This window comes from Sceloporus occidentalis, unplaced genomic scaffold (assembly GCF_023333645.1).
Source record: "Sceloporus occidentalis isolate IW3139 unplaced genomic scaffold, rSceOcc1.0.p SCAF_186, whole genome shotgun sequence".
NCBI lineage: Eukaryota > Metazoa > Chordata > Lepidosauria > Squamata > Phrynosomatidae > Sceloporus > Sceloporus occidentalis.
Genome location: NW_028317166.1, coordinates 947,394 through 970,611, shown reverse-complemented (window position 1 = coordinate 970,611; position 23,218 = coordinate 947,394). Strand labels below are relative to the sequence as shown.

Sequence of the window (23,218 nt, the reverse complement as noted above, 5' to 3'; positions counted from 1 at the left end):
CACCAAACGCAGGGGTTGGTGGGCTGCATCGCTGGAGCTGCAGATTCTCCTATAGGTAAGTGATTGATTTTATTTATTGTTTTAGGTTGAAGGCATATTAAAAGTATTTACAAGTAACTATAAAATGTATTGGCATGGACCTCCTGGTTAATGACTAGGCATTACAGGAGTGTCCTCTTAAATTGCATTGTGATTTCCATGCAGCCTGATTTGGAAAGGACTGGATAATGCACACAAATTTATACTAAGGGGTCCAAGCCAAAGTAAACAATGTATATCATCCATAGTAACACCTGAACATGCTTAAAGGCTTCTAAAAGAAAACGCAATGAGAACTACCAAACATCTGAATTAGAGCACAAATGAGCTGTGGAGTGTCAATTTATGATAATTCACTATACTGAGCTGGAGAGAATGGTTTGGTTTTATTGTTACACTAATAACGATACATTGCAAAAATGAGTGTGATAAACATTTAATCGATCATATTGGATAGTATTTTAAAGGCCCTTAACTAGGCTGGTTACTTTAAATCATGAAGAGGACTACTGTGGGGTATTATATTATCATAAGGTGAGGTCTATTTAATTCTGAGAACAGGTGAGGAAGGATGAAGAGCTTAAAGGAGTGTTCACCCCTGTACCACTTTAATACGTAAAAAGGAAAGGTTGTTACCCTGAAGTTGGAAAAAAGTCTTCTCTTGTTATTTTTGTCTTGAGGCCCAGGCAACATTAAAGACTTTTTGGAAAAAGTGTGCGTTACAGTGGTCCAAAAATCTGAACAAGCCTTTCATTTAGTATGTGAAGCAAAATGCTCCTTCTGTGTGCCTTTGGACTATGAGAAAGCACTTCTAAGAGAGGAAGGTGGTAACATCTGGACCAAGGAGCTGCTCTTATTTTTGCCACAGTGGATGGAATTTCACTCCCAACTCAGGAATGATAAACCACTGATAATCATTTACAGGAAGGACACAGAATTATTTCTAACTTGTTAAAGTCTGACTTTGAAAATTCCAGGTTGCGTCAGGGATTCAAACAGCTAGAACAGCTCTACTGTTTGTTAAGAGAGATAATCATGCTAAATGTTCACAAAAAATGATTTATAGAAAATAATTCATTAGAACGATGTAGCCTCTGAGACCTAAAATTTGATTGTAAGAATTTGTGCTTCTTTGTGCTTCTACGCCAATAATTTACCTGAACATTAACTGTAATACTATTTCCTCTATTGTTCAGTGTAACCCTCATTCATGACTCCTTATACCTCTTCTTGCAGCCGCCCCTGATTTCTTTGCATCGGCATTAAAGAGCCTTGCAGGGTCATGTGCCCCCTATTTCCACTGCCTGCTAAAAAAACCAAAAAAACTGTACTATAAAATGAAAACTAACACCTATTTTTAAAGATTTTCCACACTTCAATACCCTAATGCTCATGCATTGTATAAAAAGGTAAAAATATTTAACGTTTACGAAAAGCTCCACCAAGTATTTCAAAGCTATGAAGAGTCGGTTAAAATCAAACTAATGACTCCTACTTAAAAGCCCATGAGGAAAATCAGCGAAACCGAATTAATTGATAAAATAAGCTTTCCCCGATGACAGATTTATGATCCTTCTGGAGAAAAGACATTAAGATAACAAAGTGTTAATAAAATTAGCAGTCTCTTGATAGAGATCTAAACATAGTCAATTATCTGTACACTGCTGTGGTCCTGGACACACAAGTAATTCTGTACTGTTCTAATCCAAATATAGTTACTGAATGGTTTATGAAAACAAGTCTTCAGCTAGAAACCAATGTAAAGGTAGGAGACTATTTTTCTACGATATAGATAAGTTACTCATAATTCCTTACGCAAGTTCATTTTTCATTCTGACACGTATTTGGCCAAAATCTCACTGCTATTTTTGTAATCTTAGAATTAATCAAAAACTAATGGCGCCTCTCTTGCTAATGGTGGACAATTGCTTGTAATTAACCAAGATCGCCTTACTGTTGGGAATTAGCAAATTCCACATTCACTAGAGGTGAACGTTAATACACAACAGATAATCGGGAATTAAAGGGGAGGGTTGAGGGAAAAAAATATTTCATAAAATATATCGTGATGATTGAAAGGCTGGAAAGCATAGTACGGGCCATTACTTTCAAAAATTCACAAGATTATACTGGGGTCAAACAGTAGGTCTATGTAAACGTTTTTAAATACCATAGTTTTAATTCCGTTATACATTTAATACAAAGAACAGCAAAGAGAACAGATCCACGCATGAACGCACAAAAGGTTAGGAGCCAGCATTTTAGTTTTGGACTCCATGGCTACCTTATGTTTGGGATTTGATTTTAGGGCCACCCATAAGATCGGGTTGATCATAAAATCATAAAAGTACTTCAATTTGCATTCTTCATTGGTGGATCTATATTGGACATTAAACTGTTGCTAATCACAGTTAAGCTACCAATCCTGGAAATCTGCTTGGGGACAATGACTTACATTATCAATGAATACTTTCTGCCAATTTGGGTGGTACACCCTGTGCTAGAAGATGGTTCAGATAATCGTTTCTCATTAAACCTTCATAATATTCTTCATGAAGAACTGTTGGTAGTGTTCTATATTGGGCAAACACTTACTATAGGGCCCTCATATTAGAGGTGAGAGCTGCTGCCAAAAATGAGCAATTACTAACTAATCATGCAGCAACTAAAGTAGGAACCCAATAGAGGGTACAAAAATATTTCTTGTCTTGTGTCGATGTTTTTTTTACAGTTCATTTACATGTGCTAACTGTACAATACACCCCACCCTTCTTTTTGGATTTATCTACATATTTATACTTTATCTGTACTAAAATAAGCCTAAGTTAGAGAGTTTAGATCTGCCTTTTCCGTGCCTCCAAATTTCCATGTTTATTTTTTGTATGAAAAATATCTTGAAAACTACTAAACATGTTTAAATGTAGCATCAAACACACAGAATTCCTACAACATGAATTGATGGCTGTCAAGTCCTCATAGATGACATGCAATAGTTCAGTTATCAGCCCTCCAACAACGCAGAGGTCTGTTTGGCTCTCTGCTTCCCCCTGGTGAGCCAGCTTGCTTGCATCTTCTATATGGTACGGTGCAGAAAACCGAAAAAGAGCCCTAAAGAAAGTAAGGAAGATGACCATCCACTATGGATACGACCATACACAGGTTGAAGGTTTGCACGACTGATATGGAGAGAAGGTCCAATGTTCAAGCACTTTTCATACTAATACAACGCCAAATGGCACAACTAAAAAGACACCCTCCCAGAATACCAAGATGGCAGTCTTTATTCGATGACCGGGAAATTTTCTGAGAGGTCAAGAAACTAGGAAGCTCTTATACTGGAGCTATTTTGTTTTGTTTAATTTAGATCTGTTAATTTGTTTTCCATTTTCCCTACTTGAAGCAATGTAGGTTGTGTTTGAATAACGAGACCAATGTTTCAATTACAATATTTAGATCCTCTCTGGATTGCATTATAGAGTGTTTTGCTCATTGTACACCTCTCAACTCCTTTATCAGAATTATTGTATGTTTAGATTTCTTGTGTGTGTACTTGTTCCATTACTTTTTTTGTAACACAATGATATTTATTGAAACATTGTATTCTTGACACACCAATAAATGGAGAATTGATAAAGACACCAGGAACCATTCTCCTCAATATCATTTAAAGGTTAGGGTCACTTTCCCTGCTTTTGTCCATTAAAATAAAGTCAAATGGATCAAATATACAGTGTAGACGTTGTTACTGTTGTAAATTAGAATATCTTCATAGGCGTACAGAGGAACTTTATCACCGCCATCACTCCTGTGTTCCAATGGTACGTTGCCTCCGCTAATCCAAGTTTAAGTTTAAAAGGCTAATTGATCATAAGAAAACCCCTTTGCAATTATATTAGCACAGCTAGAAACGTCACTGTTTTCCATGAAGACAGCCAAGTGACCCCAAACTTTTGAACAAGAGTGTACATTTTGTGAAGGTCTGAAGCAGGTTTTGTACATTTTGTGCACATTGAAATACAGCTGTTAGCTGACAGGCTGCTAGCAGGGAAGGAACATCTGAGTGAAGTGGTTAACCCACATCCCTTGCATTCTGATAAAGTGCTTTGATAAGCAGACTATAATAGTGAAAACACTCGGCAGAGCCAGGCTTAGTAATATGAATTAATGGTTTGTTTTGTTGACATCCACCTCTCATATGAACATTCTCCACGATTCCCCATTTTTTGGGGTATAATTCTCTCTTTTTTTTATTTTTAAATTCATACATTTACCAAAGTAACATTCTCGACGTGAAGTAAACAAAGAAATAATGTCTTGGAAATGCCTGTCGTTAAAAATGATGACCTTTCTGGAAACTGTGTGCAGAAGCTAGAATAAAAGTTTGCTTTTCTAGTTCAAATCTAAGTCAGCCACAACGTGGCATCAATTACGCACAGAACTTTCAAAGTTCATTTACACGACATGCTGGAAAGGTGAAGAATTTCCAGGCTTAAATGGAAGCTTTTAAAGACAAGCCAATGAAGTGAAAGGATATTGTGTGTGGCTCTCTCTCTCATGTTTAGGTAGGCAATAAAGCAAATGTTACCTTTAAAAAAAATGAATGTTTATTCAAAAGTCATTAAAAGTCAATGATAACAACACAATCGTAATGTGTTATTTAATTTCTATATATATTATAACAAAATGTAACTAAGGAAAAATAGTAGTAGACGGTTCCAGATATGCCACTAAAATACACACAGGAAAAGAGAGGAATAAAATAAATTACTGTTAAGCTTAAAAATATGTCATTTTCATACCATAAAACCTATAACGTGCATTTTCTGGCATAAAAACTTTCCTAGCACTATACTGCATTGTGCACTAATGCCTTCCATAAATATGTTACCAGAGCTAAGAAGCATTCAGTGTCAAACTTTAGCTGTCTTCACGTGAAAAGATACGGCCTTCCAAATATATAATCAGACAGAATCATGTTTTTTTGGATGTCGATGGTTCTGTCTTTCCTCTGCATGGGATCTGTCGTAGGCAGTAGCATTACAGCTGCATGCACTCTACTGGTACCGGTACCAAGACAAGAAACCCAAACAGAAAACTACAAAAATGCTGGAACAAAATAAAGGATTAAACCTAACTGGAATGAATAAAGGGAGCAAAATACTTTGATACTGAATCTGTCGATTTAGATTACACTGACTCACTATGAGAAAGTGTAAGATTGTTTGAAATGATTATAGGTGGGCACCGATTCCGTTCTCTGGATCCAACCACCACCTTGGACATTACACCCAAGCACTTTCTTCCCACAGTATTTCAGAATTATTTATAATCTTTCCCCTGTTTGGATCCTGCAACCTATTGATGTATACAAGACCGTCTCTTAGATTGTTTCTGATCGTCGGGATCACCAACCAAATATCTTAAGTAAGAAACACTAAACCATACCAGAAGTTAAAGTAAACTGTAAGACGTTCGTGTATCGCCACTGTATCACAAAAAGAAAAGAAAAAAAAAAAAAAAAAGACATGTCAAAATAGAAACTATATCTACTTTATTATCCACGTGAAAGGGTATCAACTTATCTTCAACAAAAACAGTTCATTGCAAGGCAGATCTGTTCTGCGTATTTATTATGCATAAGCCTTGTTACGATTTCCTACGGCGTATCGCCCGTGTTACAAATGTGATAATATACAACTGTTATTATGGACCTTTTAAACCACACATCCTGGATGGCCGACTCTTAATCGCCTTCAATTGTATCATGTAAAAAGAATGTTGTTTCAAAGTTATGCGGCAGAAAACAGCTATTTCCTTGTAGATAGGCGTACAATAGGCAGTCACAAACACTAAGCCCTCCATTTCTGCTGTGATACAAGCGACACAACCCTCCAGCGGCTTTATCCCGTGCATATTTTACAAGTGTGTCACGTATGTGCGAGCATTACTCTACATGATAGCCTGGCCATTTTCATTACATAAACTAGATGCAAAGATTCAAGCATATGGGATTTCCCCCCCCCCCCACAAACATATTTCACTAATCAGTAATTAAGTAATTCGCTCTCATTTGTAAGACAGATATTGTTCATTGCCACATGTATTAGCCTAAAGCGGTAAAGCAAGGTAAAGTAAATGGAAATGCTTTTGGAGCAACTTTTTTTTTAATTAAACTAGAAATATTTAAAAGTATGAGCTAGATCCATTGAAATAAGTAACTAAGCCGATACGAACAGTCACAGCCGATGATGCAATCCCAGAGCAATCGACTTTGGGTGACAGCCATTACGTTAAAAATGGATTGTATAGATATACATAACAATCCGATAACAGCTGACAGCCCCTGGAAGTTTACTGGAGAACAGGAGAGACTCGGCACAGGCAAAGTTTCTCCCACATCCCCCAAAAAATTTTAATCAATGAAAAATAGAAATAAAAATAATTATAAATCAATAATACAATTTATTGAGAGCCCAGTGATGTCACCACCATCTGCCATTCCGTCAAAGTAGTGGTCAAAACGTATAATGCTCTGTTCAAACCAACACGTCAATGCATCTGCACATGACCTGGAGGCTGCAGATGCTGGGAATTGTAGTCATAGCTACAGGTACCAGAAATCTGATGCTTTGCATTGTAATCAGGGTTCGCAAATTGAAAACAAATCCAAGATTGCATTGTTTTTTAACTGTCTCACAATGATTTAAATGAAAAGCTTAATACATCAGGAAGAAGTATACACTAAAAATGTTCACAGGCATTTCTAGGAGTAAATAAGTATGTCAAAAATGATTAAACATTTCCACTTTTTACTGCCAGGGTCCAGATGAGTCCTGATAGAACTTTTAAAAAATACACACACACACACATATAATATATATATATATATATATATATATATATATATATATATATATATATACGATGTCAAAAAATAGAGTATTGCAGAGTATGCGGTGATACCTTTTTTATTGGACTAACATAATATTAAAAAGACAAGCTTTCGAGAGTTATCCTCCCTTCATCAGGTCTGAAGCAATACTATGACCGGGACAGCCATGGGCACCAAAATGTCACCGCAATATGCCAACATTTTCATGGCTGACTTGGAACAGAGATTCCTAGCCACTCACCCCCACAAACCGCATAATTATTACCGTTACATCGACGACATCTTCATAATATGGACAGAAGGAGAAGAAAACCTTTTAAAATTCCACGAATCTTTTAATTCATTCCACCCATCTATAAAACTCAAAATGAATTTCTCAAAACACAGTGTGAGCTTCCTGGACTGCACTATAACTGTCACCTCCGGCTTTCTTCACTCTTCCGTGTATAGAAAACCCACAGACAGGTACAGCTACCTTCACAATTCAAGCTTTCATCCCAAACACACTAAACAAGGTGTCATTTACAGCCAAGCCATAAGATACCACCGTATCTGCTCTGACACTCAGGACAGAGACAAACACCTGGGCGCGCTGGCAGAGTCATTTAAGAAGAAGGGCTACAAGGAAAAAACTATATCCAAAAAAATTAAATCTGCTGTAAGGACACCACGGGAAAGGCTTCTAGAATACAAAAAAAAGGATAACACAAGCAGGATCCCTCTGGTAGTTACCTACAACCCAACTCTTGAGGAAATCCGCAAAATTATTAAAGACCTACAGCCGATATTCTCAGAAGACCCCATACTGAATAAAATATTCCCTCAGCCCCCAATACTGGCATTCAAACAACCACCAAACCTGAGGAAAAGATTAGTGCGCAGCAAACTGGCCCCAGAACAGGAGCATACACAGAATGGCACTGTACCATGCAACAAATCCCGCTGCAAACTTTGCCAACATATATGTGACAGTAACACAGCCAGTCACAACAACAAAACATACAGCATCAAAGATTCTTACTCACGTACATCGGCAAACGTGGTGTACATGATACAATGCTCTGCATGTGACAAAGGGTGCTACATTGGAGAAACTGGGCTTAAGCTGCACCTTAGAATGAACCTGCACCGAAGCTCCATCAAAAACCACGAGGAAGAAAAATATTGCACCCCGGTAGGACATCATTTCACACAGAACAATCACTCCATCCAAAACCTAAAAATTAAAGTACTCAAAGGAAATTTCAGAGACTCTCAGGAAAGAAAAACATTTGAGATGAAAATGATTACACATTTTAACACCATAAAAGAGGGACTTAATGTGGATTCTGGTTTCCTTACACACTACCAGAACTTCATATGAACTTCATCTAGTCATCCAATGTCTAATTGCTGTTATCTTTGATGTTTTACTGTGGTTATTGGTTCCCTAAGTTTATTTGTTCTGTCCCTGGGTTATCTCTCTACCTCTCTGCATTTCTCACCTCCAGACCTATTATTTACGACACCCCACTCAACCCCCCCCTTCTCTTATACCATCACTTGTTTTAAGTTGTAACCTCTATCATGTTGATTAGTATTGCTTCAGACCTGATGAAGGGAGGATAACTCTCGAAAGCTTGTCTTTTTAATATTATGTTAGTCCAATAAAAAAGGTATCACCGCATACTCTGCAATACTCTATTTTTTGACATCGTGTCTACTGGACTAATACGGCTTCACCCTTTTACATTATATATATATATATATATATTGTGACAGAATACCCCTTCACTTTGGTACTCTGTCCGGGAATCTTTACTTACACACAGTCTTCAAGGCTGCAGAGACGGCTCAGACACGAGGAGGGTAAAATAAAAGGCTGGGCCTGTTTTTATTTTTCGTCACAGGCATAACAGAAAATAAATAAATCAAACAAAAAGCCTCGCTCTTGTGAGCACTAACTAATACAAGTTACTCCAACCTAACTGCAGTTGGACGGCTTATCCGTTCCAACAAAACAAAATAACACAATATATGCAATAATTGCAGCAGTCAGTGTTTTTGGCAGCTCTCTCTCAGGGAGCCAAATGATCTCTCCTTTGCCCTGAGACCAGGAGGCTACTTAACTGCCTCTCCCATTAATTAGTGGAACCAGGTGAGTACTAGGAGAGTATCCGATAATCTCCGGACTGGATTCCCACCTGCTGGTCTTCGGCTGCTCATAAACTGTGGAGTGGAGCACTGGCCCGCCCTACTCTCCAAATGCTCCACCCCAGGGACCCAAAAAACACACAAATAACAACAGACGTTAATAAGTCCAATATTAACAGTACATCTCCCTGGGGCTAGAAAACCTATTGTGGGTAACCACCCTGCAAAATATAAGGGGATATATACACTCCCTCCATTATCATCCCCTGCTTTCTGTCACAATATATATATATATATATATATATATATATACATACATACATAAATACATACATATATATCAACCAAGGCAAGTTTGAAGGGAACAAGACTGTCATACTTCTTCTCATGACACCCCAGAAACAGAAAACAAATCGCATATGTATAAGGCGGAATCAGGTGAAAACCCTCATTCTACAATCTGAACTCTAAGCGTTCTAAACTCCAGGTACTCAAATAAAATTCAATATCATAACATGGTACATATACATACACAATTGCGCAAACAGGCATATACTATCCACTCGGCTAAAGAGCATTGGCGTGTGATGTAAAAATAAGCATATGCAAATGTTAGCTCTGAGAACCAATAGTATCCTCTGTTTACACAAACCTATATTGCACAGCACGTAAAATCAAGCAACAGTCTTAGGGTTTCCAAGTTTACACACGCACAGCTGTGTACATTAGGACCACAGGAGTTATTACATAGCTAATTAAAGTTACATTGATAGGCCGTTTAAAGAAGAAATGTGGACTGATCAAAGACATTTCTGCAGATTAAACCACTCCAAAAGCATAATGTAAAACTTATTTATACATCTTGTATACCAAACTTCTTCATGATGAGGGCAGTTTGTACACTTCCGTTCTCGGAGAACATTTAATGTACCATGTGTGATTCAAAGTCTATAAATAAAGCATAAATAACGCTAAAGAGTGAAGGAGAAAGAACAGGAGAAAACGGTTAAACATATTTTAGTATTTATACAGCCAATCTTAAAAAGTATGCAGCATCGATTAATCTATTTTGTCCCTGAATCCCCCGGAGGTAGTAGGGAGCGGGTGGAACTGTACAGGAGCCGTGTCCCATATAATTCAGAGCATAACACAACTGGGAGATTTCCAGGTTCTACTTTGTTAATAAGCCTTCTATCTTCTTTCTTTAGGTTAATTTTCCAGTTACAAGTTCGTGGTAGCATGAAGCTTGAGATTCCTGCTAAATGTCTAATCATAGGCAGTATATTTTGAAATTCTGTACAATGTGTTCAATGTGCAGCATATGTGGTTTTTTTTTTTTAAAGACATGGGGTGTATTTACGGAACAATCCTTGTAAAAGCCCACACATGACCCTGGTATCTCTACATGGTCAAGGATCAAGTCCTACATACAGGTTTCTACAAAAGAGCCTTTCCTTACTTGCAGAATGACATCGTTTGAGATATTGATACATCTGCTTTTCAGAAGGCAGGTGATATTATCCTTCACCCTACTAAATCCATGAAACATAAGAATGGAACGGCAGACATCTCAAATCTCGTCAAGGTGCATAAGGTTACTGTCACAAAATAATTTCATATTTCATACTTTCCAAGTGGTTAGAAGTGCAATCATGAAATTACACTAAATGTCAAAAAATACATTCAAAGAATTCATTAAGGTATCTCTACAAGCTTTTTCTCTTTTGTACCATTAATGGACCAAAATTAAAAATATATATATTGTTTAACATTACAGTTTTTAGTTTTTACAACATTAGCAAACACAGACCCAGAAGTACTAAGGTTTACATGGTTTTTAGGGTTTTGCGGATGAAATTAACGCTAAATATCCATGTATAGTACAAGGGAATAAGAGGAGAACTGGGAGAGTTACAATATAAGCAAGTGTGGGTAACGTGAAGGCTCTCTTTTATCTTTGTGTGGAATGGATGATAATATTCACCCCTAACATATTATATACCACATGTTAATGCGGTTTTATGGAGTTCAAGTTCCACGGACATGCTAACGGAGCCCTCAAATCTTTTCAAAGCAAATCATGGTGTTTCTATCAGCATAGTTTACAGGTCCATTTTACTGTTGGTTTCCATATACTTAATCCGTTCAGCTAAAAAACAAATACAGCTTCAGTAATTGACTATATTTTCCTTGGGGGTCTTCAGACACACAACACTCAAAACTAGTAGTTCAGACTGGGTTCAAAACATGGCTGCCGCCCGATTGAAAGGTCTGCTGTAGTCCTGGCTTGTTGGCAAAGAGAAACCCCACAGCACTAATGGCAAAACCACCTATAATCTGGAACATAATGTGGCCTTTATGCAGATGGCTTTCACAAGGCACACTGTACTTTGAGGTATTAATGTTAAGCAGGCAGTTCGTCAGTTTAGCAGCTCATAACAATCACCTTATTGTCACTAGGTTTGCTGTGGCCTGTACGTCTGATTTCATGTAACAATCCTGCAGCATGCTGTCATGTCTGGGGATAATGACTCTGGAATTTGCACTGTTCAGAATCCTATCCCGACCAAGACTTTTTTTTTTATTACTTTTTTTTCACTCTCTCTGGAGTAGAGCATTTTAATCCTTAGAAGCTTCACAAGTGTGCGCTGACATCATGGTACATCTATAGCACTGCTCCCTGCCGCGGACTGCGTTTTAAGTGCTAAAAAGTATTCCTGGTTTACCTGGGTACAGGTGTTTCCGCACTCACTTCTAATTTACAAGACTCGCTATTTAATCTCAAGTACGATCACATGAAATGTGCTTTAGTGATCCTTTCTGTAATGTTTATTAATTCGAAACTCTGAACAATTTGCAATTAACATTTTTACCCTTAAAGGATATGCTGTGATTGCAATTTTACAAAGTCATCTGTTTAAACCCCTCTTTTACAATTATTTCTACCTTGCAATACACGAGAAAACAAGACGTAAAGAGCCAGTAACTGCTGAGCTGTTTAGCTTTACGTTGCCCATCTGGAAGATCTTCGGCCAAGATGTGGCCCACAAATTGTATTGTACCATTGCATTCATACAGTCCTGTCTTGAAACATACAAACATATAACCTGCCCAATAGGAATGCTGGTCAAAACTGATTATTTAAATACAAATGTTAATCACTGTCCTGCAAGGCGTCTTTATGGAGAGTATTGATAAATGTCCTGATGATCAACTTTTGCCAGAAAGCTGGTGGACTACACATTTATAATGTCAATGGGATGCTGCACGGTGGTAAATAATTAAAGGGGCCGTTTTCAGGAGAACGCATTCTCCTACCAGATCATGTATGAGAGTGAGGGGTTTCATATTAAAACCCACCAGGAAAAAAAGGCATGTGATATGTAAAATAAAATAAAAAATAGAAGACTTTAGGTATTTTGAGGAAAGAAGTAATCAGTGACTAATATGTGCAGGGATCACACGAATATTTCAAAGGATGAGTTAGTTAACAAAAGTGGATGCAGAAATAGTGTATACTACAGTACATAAAGATTTTTTTTTTGGTGGTTCTTTTGGATACACAAATGCACATCCCCAAATGACAAACCCTTATGGAAAGCAGAGAACTTCCATGCAAGCAGATCCCATGGTGTGGCCAAGGCGGTAACCTGGCTCCTGATGGGCTGCTACTTGTGTGGAAACCTCCATTTCTTCTACTTAGGCTTGTCATGATCTTACGGCATTTAACATGGAATTGTCTGGCAGTGCGCCCACTGCGTGGAATCATTTAGATACAGCTGTTCACACTCTCTGAGGATAATTCATCCTTTTTATTTAATAAAAAGCTTTTCTTGTCTTTTGACCCTGTCTTAATACGAAGCGTGATTGGAGCATTCCAGATCCAGGCTTAACAATGGCATTTGGCGATAAGGTGGCTCTGTCACCTATGAAATATTTTTTATTGGCCAACAAAGCATAAAACAAACAACCATATGTTATTCTTCACAGTTTCAACAACATATTTCAGATGCCACGGAACAGATCCTTCTGACACGCATATGATGATTATTTCTCATGGATCCTCAGCCAGCAATTATAGTTAAAAGAGTTTAGAGATGCATCAGACAAGAAGCCAACTATCAACTAGAATGGCGGGTGTATCCTGGTAACCTTCAAGTCCAGTTTAGTTAACAGTTACTGTATAATTCGATTTCTTTAAAAATAGCTTTTTCCTTGCTACTTTGTTCCATTGCTAAGTTTAAACACGGTTATTATAGCAATATAAGGGTGCTGTTCCGCCTAGACATTTTTATTTGCACTCTATAGTACGTGGAGTAAACAAAGCTTAGCAAATCGGTCATTTTACGGTTTCATACGAAGGTTTAGTCACAGAAAAACAACACAGAAAACGTTAAGTATGTTTGTTACATTTTCATGGCAACAAGCTATCTGGTGGCTGCTTTTGTGTCATATTACAATTAAGTGTTTCTGGCAAGAAGTAAGAATGAGGTAATTAGGTTTTTAGTTATAAAAGTGTTAAATTCAGCAGAATAGGTGGAACAGCACATTTAACTACATCTGGTCCAACAGAGGAGCTTTCTTTGCTATTAGTATTTGGCCTCTAGACAAAGCCTGTTTACGTTCATGTTTTCTGCACAAGTAATAAAACATGCTAAAAACACAAAAGTCGTTAGTTTGGGCCAATCAGAAGTAGGCCTCAGTTCCATGCAGGTACATTATATGCTCTGATTAGGCAAAGGAGGCAATGAGAGGAAAAATGTTTTATCAACACAAGTATAATCCGAGTCAAATTCAGTGGCAGATAACCATTGATCACAGAAAGTGTGGATAGAATATAAAAAACAAAGAACCTTCAATGTTTTACCCCGAGTGTTAGGGAATAAACACTTGCCTGCAAACACGTTGGCAATATCTAGAGAGCTCAGAGACATGTACTCTTCAGGTTATTGTACAAATACATGGTTCAAACAAGGTCATCACCTCACCGACAGAAGGTCCTACCAGGCTTCAGGAAACGGGTATCATTTCACATAACTTAACATCTCCACCGCAGCCAAAGAGATCTTATAACATAGTGGTTCACTGGCAACATGTTACCAAAAAAAAAACTTAAAAACATGTTTAAAAAAAAAAACGGCTCAAAAAATACAAACATAAAGACTGTCTGAGAGCCCTGGGTATTCAATTAAGTCTTTTGTTTTACAGATCTGCATAAAATGTCTGACAATATGCATCTGCTGTGAGGTATAATTCCAGAAACAGCAATCTCTTACCATTTCTATATCTTTATAAAGGTCCCCCCACAGTACTCCGCTACCCCGCTGACATATAATGGTGAACATGCAGCAGCGCTAAGAAAAATCTTTCTGCTCTCATCAGCCGTAAATAATGATATAGATGGTAGCAGATGATCCATTTTTAATGGAAACAGATGTGAACAATATAAAAGAGCTAACAGCAGTTAAGTAATGACTGTCTTAACAAGTCTATCACAAATCATTCCGTTTCAGAGGACTTAGCCTGCCTTTAAGGGCTGGTAGAACAGGGAGACTGGACTGAACCCCCACATGGTGTAGGGCGTCCACACGTATTACTGGCATTACACTGAATCACTTCTTCATCACAGAGATTGTTCTGTTCCCCGAGTCCCACATCGCCTTCAGTAAAAGCCTATCATCAGGGACATGCATGATAGGATAGTGTGTTTCTTCATTCCTACCTGCTCTGCACAGCCATCTTATTGCCATACGGTTTTATTAACAAAAACCCTGCTAAAAGATGGACACGATTCATTAAAGTGGCCTCCAGCATAGTATTAATTCATAAACCTGTATATTCGCAAACTCCTCCAAGCACCGCCATGATGGTAGTAAATCAAGTGTTACTATATATATAATATAATATTAAATATTATATATATATATATACACACACACACATATATATATATAATAATGAAAAAACCAAAAACATTATATATATTATATATATTGTGAAGCAAAACGCAATTTATTCACTACAATAGTTATATATCCAAAAGCACATCGAAACAATTGGATCATCTATGCCATAAGGCCTAATGAAGTTCACCATTTTATACATACTCTGTTTCAAATTAGCAAAAACATTGCAAAAAGAGCAATTCTCATCATTTGTCATTATTTTATTATCTATTAACTGTATTTTCAAGAGAAAGGTCTGGGAATTATGTACATGATAACTACTCACAAAAAATCTAGCATAAAAGATGAGCCAAAATGGAACGCTAGAAGAACAATTAACTGAAAATGATTCTTTCGGTTGCAGCGGTATGCAGGGAAAGCCAACAGAAGCCAACAAGGGTGAATGAAGCAGGACTCATGTTCCAGCCGTCTAACATGATAAATCCATCCAGCTGCATAATGGGATTGAATGGTCACCTTTCTCAGAGTAAGGCAGACAAGCAAGAGGTTAATGATCTGCTACACCAAACCAACCACACACACGCAAACATCCAGTCTGCTAACAATTAAGCATTTTTCTCAAAGCTGTACTGAACTAACAAGACTAATAAATCAACTAAATCCACATTTTATAATGTTATGAAATACAATCCAGTTAGTGGATATATTGAACCTGGTTCAGTTTAGGATCACTGCTCGCTTTCCCCTGGAACGCATTAGAGCAGTCGCTGCCAGACTACGATTACCATTTGTTTGGTATAGGTACTGAGGAGGATGGCTCACGAAACAAGCACTTAAAACATCCCCTTTGCCAAGATATATACAAATCTAACCTACAGGTGTTCCAGCCCTCTGATTCACTAAGGTAGAAAAAGCAAGCTCTTGGCACTAGTGGTCTGAAACACTTAATTGCAGCATGATCTGTGTGGTCAAACATGTTAATAAAAATTTCCCGGTTCATGTGTTTCTGTGGGAAATCAACCTTATTACACAAAGACAGGCTTTTCCCTAGAGTTTTTACACTTTCCGTCTAAGAATTTTTGACATTGAGTTTTATGAGACTTCCCATTTCTCTGCAAAAAAGATGAGACCATAGCGAAAATACTTCCGGCAGTTGACAACTCATACAACCTCAGAAACTACTCATGTCCGATAATGTCTGCTCGACCTATCCTCGAAGCCAGAGGAGCTATGGTAGTTACACACAGTAGTCGCTGGAAGACAGCTAATTGTTTCTGGTATATCACGCATTGCTGCGGAAATATACCATCTGGGCCGCTTTCAATGCACCAAAAATAGTCTTTTGAAATACATATACACAATCTATAGCGAGCCAGCTTGAGGACCGTGTGACTGCATTCTCACCTGTATAGTCACTAGTTAGTATGCCATTCTACAAAGACTAGGAGCTCACTAGAAGTGGATCGTCGTATGGCCAATACGATAAGCTCAACCTACACCATGACACTTGCACAGATCACACGACTGGGCCATTTAGATCATATGGGGTGTCCATATATTTCTCTGAATTTCACATGGGGTGCTTGCAGGCCAAAGGCCAGTCCTAGTCAAACATAAACTAATTGTTGAATACCAAAAAAGACTTTAAATAGCTGCCTAAGCCACCATGGAAAAATGCTTATAAACCGTGATCTGACATAATAGAACGCGTTGAAGAAACATTTGAACAATGCATGCAACACTTGGGAGGCTGTTACACGGCTGCCTCTGGCAGGCATGTTCCAAGTCCCAAAAAATAAATAAAAAAGGTAAACGCTACAATAGCTGTCAGATACATGCAAGCCAAAACACAATCTGCGTGAAACAAAGCCACCATACAACAGCAAATTTCAGCAGCAGTAAATAATACCCCAGCTGTCATTTTGTCAAATAGCTTGGCACACTTCCACAGGGAGACAAAAGTCACTGTTGTCTGTGGAGTGAAAACGCTTAAAGCAAAATAGACAGTTTGAAAAGTGACTAAATATATCTTGATGCATAACAATCGGCGATTGCCAATGGCTGGAAAAATCTATAATTTTAGGTGTTGCGACAAATATAGCCACCTGCACAATGAACGTGCTTCTATTATTGATATATTATAACAACAGATATATCTTGTTGAGTAAACCTAGAACTGTTATATAACACAATGCAACGAAATGTGGAAAATATGACCAATTATAAACCTTCTTAAAAAATGTATTCAATTTTCCTGTATGGAAAAATACAGGATGTTTCTGTGCAACGTCCTCATCATGTTGTACAACATTGAGTTCCATATCTGCTTTACAACGATACCATGTTTTACTAAGTAACCGTAGATCAGTTACAAGCTCCTCGCTTTCTTTTGACTTTCAAGTGGTGAAAAGAAACTCAGTTGTAAATATGGTGGCTGGAATGGGTCAAACAAGGAGCACAAGTACAGTCTAGGAATCCAAGTGCGACAATTTCCCGTGTGTTATGGATGAGAACGGATATTTCAATAATAAGTGTTCTACATAAAAGACTTGTGAATAGTATACATACACTTACTACAATACATGCACACGTGCATTTCTCTAATTGTTTGCTTCTTTTGGCTTGGATTTGTGGACCTACTGCAGGTGGTCAGGTTAGCTGTTAAGTTCAGGACTGGCATTGGAGGACATCCAAACGAATTCTTATCAGATTTCATACATTTTGGGACAAACCGAAGGTCCCTCCCACTGAACGGAAAATTACTGGTTCATTCCAAGAACAACAATTCTAACTCTCCCAAGATCATTCCAACTTAGCTTAGCAAAGGAAATATCTCCAAAATGCTGAGGTGGCAGAACTTTTACATTAAACCTTTACAAAACACTTTGTCCAGCCGTGATCGGTTTACAAGATTAACAAATGAACACTGATATGTTTTTCAAACACATAACTATGCAGCATACAAAGCCTCCTTGCATTCTTAAACGACTAGAATATTTACATTCTGGCAGTCATCTGAGCGTCTCAATGGTTCATCTCTGTGAAGGTTTTATGAAATTGCTACTGTAGCCTTATGTTGAACATACCAACAGTTCCCCTTTAGTGGCTTTTCTCTATACATCTCCAAGCTTTTACTAAGTATTGGTTTTCCACTGGATCTCAGAGTATTGAAGATACTTATAGTCCTAGAACAGCAGAATGTGAGTATGGGTTACAAGTTTTATAGACCCAAAGCTGGCATTATATCTGTGAAAAAGTTACAGGAAAAGTGTGTTGGATAGTACTTTGGTACTTAAAGGTAATCAAACGTGCCCGGATCATCAGGCAGCATAGAGATAGGTTAGTATCGGTCATTGGTCTTTGCCATTGAATGCTTGATCAGCACTCCTGCTGCTTACATCGTGGTCAGAATTAAACACTAGCTATCCCAGTCCTGTGTTGTATCCATGTAACAAATACATTTTGCCACTGAATACAACATAATGGGATTTGTGCATAAAGCAGTGGCCAGAAACCCTTTTTGTAGATGGGCCAGAGTGTAGCTAACTTAATTGTTCAAGAGACCATCTTTACTTTGCTTATTTAAAACAGTTGATATGTACGATTTTCAGACGGCATCCAATGATCAGGACACATTAACTCCCCTGTCATTTATTTAGCATTTCTCAGGATCAATCAATGATATGACATTCAACAGCAACGGTGACATTCTTCACCCTTCAATAAAGGTGAGGTTGTTTGAATACAGTTTTGAAAGATATTGAAACAATATGTGAACCTTGCCAAACATGTTGCTACACTAAGAATATTTCTCTATAGAAATCTCGGAGATGTTGAAGACAATACCGAAAAGCTGGTTATCAACACTTAATGAGAATCTGCCACTCACATTGCTGCAGATTCTGACAGATGTCTGAAAAGCAGTCAAGGAAGCTAAATTATAGGTTTTGCAGGAAACAGAAGTATTGTGTATCATTACTAATATCATCTGAACTGAAGTACATGTGGAATACAGGACTTACAAGTTGCACAAGTAGTGTCAAACTCAGGACAACAGAAGCGCATCGGATACACTTTACGTTTTCTGATCATGTCATTGCTGACCACCCATCTATGCTGCTAATGCCTAGGAGATACATCAAGAGCCCTTAGCAAGAAAGGGAGGTGGTGAGACCGCTTTACAGAACACTGGGTATATGTCACCTAGGAAGATGGCACCAGTAACTAGCCTTGCATCTAGTCATCTGAAGGTAAGACAAGGGGCCCAGACTGGGCCAAACAATAACATATCTATAAAGGAACTCAACTTTCCAGTCCCTAAACATATACATGATAGATAACATCAGGCAAACGCCCGCATTGGGGACAGCCACCCGAGAAGTAGATCTATTAATATCTTACATTACGCTCACAGTTCAAAGCGCAGGAAACTTTGCCAGCACAGCACAGGTGCTTAAGCAATGCATTTGTTTTTTTTTAGTTTCCATGCCGTAAGTTATGTCTAATAAGGTTCCAAAACATATGGATAATTTCACCACAGCCCTCTCAAACAAGCCTTCTTCTATCTAAATAACACAGAATAACTGCCAAACTCAACTAACAGAAAATAAAGCCCCAAAAAGGCATCGCTTCTCCTGTTTTCAATTAGACCACGTAGAACAGACATGGAGCGCTCGGTTACAGAGGGTGTGCTTCGCGTGTTATTTTATGGATCTCATCCTAATTGTGTCATGCTGAGAAACATGTAGAGACATATAATGTGCTCCTTCAAAACCTGTCAGTTCTAGAAGAAAGAAAAGAGGGGAATCTTGTGTGAATGCATCCAGAAGGGAGAGCTAAGCTGTTACAGATCACTGAGCTTTTGGTATCCGACTAATCTGGAGTTCCCTCTTGACAAAGTTTTACTAGAGATACACAGAGCGGTGTGATACGTTCTGGGGTTTTCGTGTTTGCATTGATCGAGATGCCTGTCACATCATAGATCTATATCACAGCACAAGAAGATTAGCCACACTGTCAACCGAGTTCCTACAGGAACAAAGCACCAGGTGTTTAGCGTTTCAAAGGGGCAGCCTACAAAAAACTTAAAAAAGGTTACTATTTGCCAACCGCAATCACTTCACAGATTTTCGATTGGGGAAAAAAAACCAGAACATGTGTGTGTGTGTGTGTGTATGTATATATGTGAGATTTTCTGTCAATGCAGGGATCTGCTTGAGGGCTCCCTCACAACCAAGGCAGATCTCAGAGACTCAAACGGTGGGTGGCAAAGTAATGTGATCGTCCATCACAGTGACCACCTTGTTCACCCACAAGAATTGGCTTTGTCTGCACATCCTATAATGTCCTGCTTTACAGTGATGGTAAAGCAAAGTGACAGAGATCAAGTTCCAATGAATTAAAAAATGTGTTCCCATGATTTAGTGTTCAGTAGGGAGATATATATATATATATATATATATATATAACAGCCCCACAAAGCTTCTTTTCCGAATCTTCAATGGACAAGAGCTGGCCGTGCTAGTGACATGCATAAACGCACTGCCCCTCGCCTCGCACACAAGAGGCGAACACCCAGAAGAGAACAGGGCGCAGGGTAGTTGATTAGGAGGTACGGTGGTTCGGAAGTATTATGTATATTTTATATGGGTGTATCTATGTAAGGCTGAGGTGGACAATTACAAAATCTATTCTTGATTAAAAAATCAAGTGAAATTGAAGTTTAATTCCATCCATAATTTGAGATTTGCAGCTCATATATTTCATGTATATGTCAGGGTATCGCACCAGTAGAAATCATACATTACACTTATATACTCTGTGTATTATTTTATCAGTGTGGAAGTAGGATTGGGATTGGCAGCCCACGTACAAAGGCTATTTTAGCAGGTGGAATTTAGAGGTCTTAGTGTTGGAGAAAGAGAAAGAAAAACATTACTGAATCAGATATAATGAGTTTGGAGTTAGGCAGAGAGAAAGATCTTTAAAAAATGAATCCCTCCATAAACAGGGTTATTTGCAACCCAGCGTGGTCTTATTACTATTAGCCTCTTGGATTCCTTATAACATGAGAAAGCTATGCTAAGCTTTTTTTGCCCCAAACTCTGGAAGTGTTTGGTGGTGAAATGGCTGCATGTAAAGTGGCCAAAATGACCCTAGTGAAATGGACAAAATATACTTTTATAAAGGCATGGTTGGTTTCTGATTTATATTGCTAGCATACCAAATTTGACTAATTTACAGTCAACGAGGCTGTTCCCAAAACAGGACAAGTGAATGAATATATGGTGAGGGTTTTTTTTTTTCCAGTTATTTTGATTGTGTGAAAATTACAATATGAAAGACTGTAAAAAAAAATAAAAAAAAATATTAATATTTGTTTGAACTTCTACCAGTTTTATGCTGTATAAAAAAAAAATGGGTTACTTTTATTCATATAGTAAAATATAGACATACTTGTCCTACTGTTGTACAGGAAACTGGAGGCAAATTACATTTAAACAAATATACAGTAAAACTACCCCACTCGTGAAGGGGCAAATCTGAAAAGAAACTGTAAAAACAGAGAAAACCGCAAATGAACAACAATAGGTTGTGGCAAGGCATACAAAGCACATTCGTTTTCAAAATATTGTAATATGCGTAACTACAGAAATAAAAGATAATCTCTTAATTTCAGGCAGAGTGAAGGGGATGATAAATAATTTTTTGATAAAGGTGGTTTATCAGCTCTTGGTGTCGGTGCAGCACTTATTCAATCATTTTTAAACAGGGTATTATAACTAGTGAGCTATGGAAGCATAAACATGAGATTCTGCCATGCGTGAGCCACAAACGGGTTTTAGGAATATATCAGTAATAATGCGCATGTAGAACTTTTACCTTTTCACATAAAGGTACAAAGGCAATTTTAATCTTTACATGTTGACAGGAGAGATAATGAATAGCATTTAATATTCTTTTAACCTAAGGTCACAAGGTTATTAGTATTAAAACTGTGCTGTATAGTAACATTCCTGAAGACTCAATTTAATATTATCCCTTGCATACTGCTGTAGGGCAGTTTAGAAGTTTAATACCTATTTCAGTGAATCACTGACTTTGTAGGATCTTTATTTTGCCCTTAATTCCACTTTTCAGCAGAATAGTCTTTCTGAAATGAAAACCATGAATGTTGAAGAACTCCACAAAATTACAGTTGCCAGCGCCTTACATGTTATTCAATGGATATGGTTGATTTTTTATTTTTTTTAATGTTGTAAATTTTCCATGATGATTTAGGAGGTTATAATTATTATGTATTGTTTTATATAGCACAATCATATTTCCCAGCACTGTACAGTGGGATCAGAGTTAGCCTGTTGCACATCAAAAGAAAATGATATACCCAAACTCTCATAACTTCTTGGAGCAGTAACTTCATTATTATGGTTTATAGTTTTCATCTTCAGTGATTTATGCTATCCCAAAATTCAGGATTTTCACAGGAAAATTGTATACTGCAATAGCCCACCCCAACAGGATCTGCATAAAATGAACGAAAGGTGTTTTATTTACTTATTTTTTTTTTTTATTTATTAAGAATGTAAAGGCCATGTACAAAAAGTAGCAATGTGCACTTCCATATGGCATTCTATTTTCCAGCTTTTAGTTTTGCCGTATAAATGTTCGGTTTTGAAAGTAAAATATCGTTATAACCCAAAGAGAACACAATACATAATACACCCGGTGCCCCAATGCCCGAGAGTGAACCCGGCACACATGTCACTGTTCAGTATCAGAGCTTTCCTGTTTTGCTACGCGTAGAATGTAGTTTGCATATCACCAGCTGGGTACATGACAAACCGGAGTGTTTCTTCAATACTCTTCACATGCTACAAAGCAACGTCATATTTCACTGCATGTCATCTACAAAAGCATGTTTATTACCCTGCAGCTTTCCAGTCCCACAGTCTATTGCTTTGATTTCTTCATAAACTTTGTTTTTGAAGCTCAAATAACCTGAGAATTGACCTCATATTTGACTTCTCGGGGAAAACTGCTGCAACAGCGAACAAGAATATAATTTTGGTTGTAATATAGATTCGATTTTAAAGATAGGCACAAGATTATATATATATATATATATATATATATATATATATATATATATATTCCCCATTAAAATGTGTATTAATAAACTGAAATGTAAAGAGAAGAATGCCAATATATTATATATATATATATATATATACACACACACACACAT

The 23,218-nt window shown here is 37.6% G+C and overlaps 1 protein-coding gene across 1 annotated transcript in view; it reads right to left on the bottom strand.

Moving 5' to 3' along the window:
* Positions 1 to 23,218, bottom strand: part of LOC149278671 (GDP-mannose 4,6 dehydratase-like) — a 184,800-nt gene that overhangs the window by 144,712 nt on the left and 16,870 nt on the right. The window lies entirely within an intron of this gene.